We start from the raw sequence: 2,451 nt of genomic DNA on the forward strand, positions 1-2,451 counted from the left end.
ATATATATACAAATCCTTCTAACTGTAGTTGTTGCTTTAGCAGTTCTTGATAACAGTCTAACTAATCATTAACAATAGTCTGTTCATATTGTTGCAAGTCTTGAGGTGCGGTTGTTGTTTCTGGTAGTATGTTCTTGTTGTTGCAAGTGTTGAGGTTCAGTTACTACTCCTAGTAATGTTATGTTGTTCAGTTATAGGGCATGGGACAATGGAGAGTTTGACATAAAAGGTGGAGAACTGTAAGCTTGGAAGATGCTTGGTGAAGATATCGGCGACCTGACCAGATGAGGGAATATACTTACTAAGGGTTTTATGAAGGACTTTATTAAGAATAAAATGAAGATCTATATCAATGTGTTTTGAGAAGGCATGGAAGATTGGATTGGCAGCTAGGGCAGCTGCACTTTTGTTATCACACCAAACTAGGGGAGGAAGTTCATCCGATAGTGAAGGATTTGAAACCAAATAAATTTTATTGAATTTGATTTTCCTTCTAATTTTCTTACATTGAACCTAATAAGAGAATGTGAGATTTCTTCCTTTTTAAAAAAAAAAAAATATTTCCCAATTATTTTCATAATCCAAACAAAGCATAAGTCTCTATAAATGGAAAACAAATTAAAAATATCCTCCCATTCTTTGAGTGGTCTTTGAAAGTATAACTCATCATTCTTCAATAATCTAAAGGCTTCTATAGGCTCACATTATTTCTTCATACTGCTACATTAACTTTATATTATATTGATTAAATAATAATAAAACAGCAAGGTATAAAAACATCAATAAACTTTAAAAAAATAAAAAAATTGTCAGACTGTCACAACAGGTATTCATCCTCATTTTTCTTTTCCATCTTTCATATTCGAAGATACCATTTTCTTTCAATCATATAAAAAATAATTGAATAAAAAAACCATAAGCCAGAAGAAAATTCTTGAAAACTAGATGATCAAAGGTACTCCTGGAGTAAAAGCAGATCATCAAATAGCTAGGAAGGCAAGAGCAACCATGGCTGCCATCAGAAGTTGATACCTGGACCCAGAGATCCCATGAGCAGAGTTGGGTGCCGGTGCTGTGGGGTTGGAGGGGGCCAGTGCAGGAGACGCAGACTCTTCCAATACAGTGATGACAAGCTTCTGTCCATAGTTGGCGCAATGGTCGTTTACACCACATATGTACCACTTCCTTCCAAGGGTGGCCAGTGTAATTACATCATTTCCAGTGGTAATAGCTTCATTTGCTGGTGGTATAGTGCAGTTCGTGAAGGCTGTACCATTCACTTTGAAGACATTGTGCCGTCCCGCCGTGTATTTGAAGACTGCATGTATGAGAATTGACCATAATACTTTTAGCAGCTGGAATAAAAGGAAGTAATAAAAGGAACATGAAATCATAGCTTAAGGCTTGAGCTACATTACCTAGTTTATCTCCAACATGAAATACTTTCTCCTTGGCCCAGGCTTCATAGTCGAAATTAATGGTCCATCCTTAGTCATCTCCAATAGTAAATTCAGTTGCCATGGCCACAACAGGAAGAACAAATGCCAAGATTGCCATGGCGCCAACAAACCGCTTAGAAGCCATTGGAGCTTATTGAAGTTGAGTAGTCACCAAGTTTCTTCTAATGTTCAGCTTCAATGGTTACTTGAACAGGTGATTTTCATCTTGGGGTCTAAATTAAGGGTCTATTTATAGCTAAATGTTTTGACCTGCAGAATTTCATTGAAAACCTTAAAAACAACATGAACAGGCTGGGTCAGCCGGCCAGAGGGTGTTGCCGGAGAAACCTTTGGTTGGTACGCATTTATGCCATGCCTAATGTTGTATGACAATTTTAAAAACATATTTCTTTTGATGGTTTCCTTTGGCCTACACATATATACACAAATATTGAATCATAATTTCTTTGAGCAATCACTAGTGTGTTTTAGGTATAAATTAAATAGTGATTAACTTTGAAAATAGTACAAATGGAAGTCTCTTGAAGAAGTTATTTTGGCCAGCTTGGACACTAGGCCATACTTACACAACTAGAAAGTGAAACAACAAAAGTCCCAATTCAAACTCAATTTACGTGACCTTAACCTGGGCTGATTATATTGGGAGTCTCTTAGAACATTTAGCAAGCTAGCAATATCAAACTTTTAATCAACGACTCCACCTGAGTTTCCATGGTTGATAATAAGCGTCTACAGCTTTTTTTAAATGGAAAATTTTATGAATCAAATTCATGTGGAACAATATTTTGAAGTTTCATTATGTGATGAAATGCTAAATATGACATTGTAACTTTGTACCCTAGCTTAGTATATAGTATTGGACATCATGATCTAACCAAGGATTAAAGTTTCAATGTAATGCCTTGAAACATCGGGTGTCACATTCCTTCGATACAAATACGACAAGGCAAGAAAGTCCAATGATTTCATCACCAATTTTTCAACCTTTTTG

The 2,451-nt window shown here is 36.0% G+C and overlaps 1 pseudogene; it reads right to left on the reverse strand.

Annotated features, from left to right (window-relative positions):
- Positions 1–980: 980 nt before the first annotated feature.
- Positions 981–1,584, reverse strand: LOC104878025 (blue copper protein 1a-like; annotated as a pseudogene).
- Between the last annotated feature and the right edge of the window lie 867 nt (positions 1,585–2,451).

Source organism: Vitis vinifera, chromosome 13 (assembly GCF_030704535.1).
Source record: "Vitis vinifera cultivar Pinot Noir 40024 chromosome 13, ASM3070453v1".
In the NCBI taxonomy this organism is placed as follows: Eukaryota; Viridiplantae; Streptophyta; class Magnoliopsida; order Vitales; family Vitaceae; genus Vitis; species Vitis vinifera.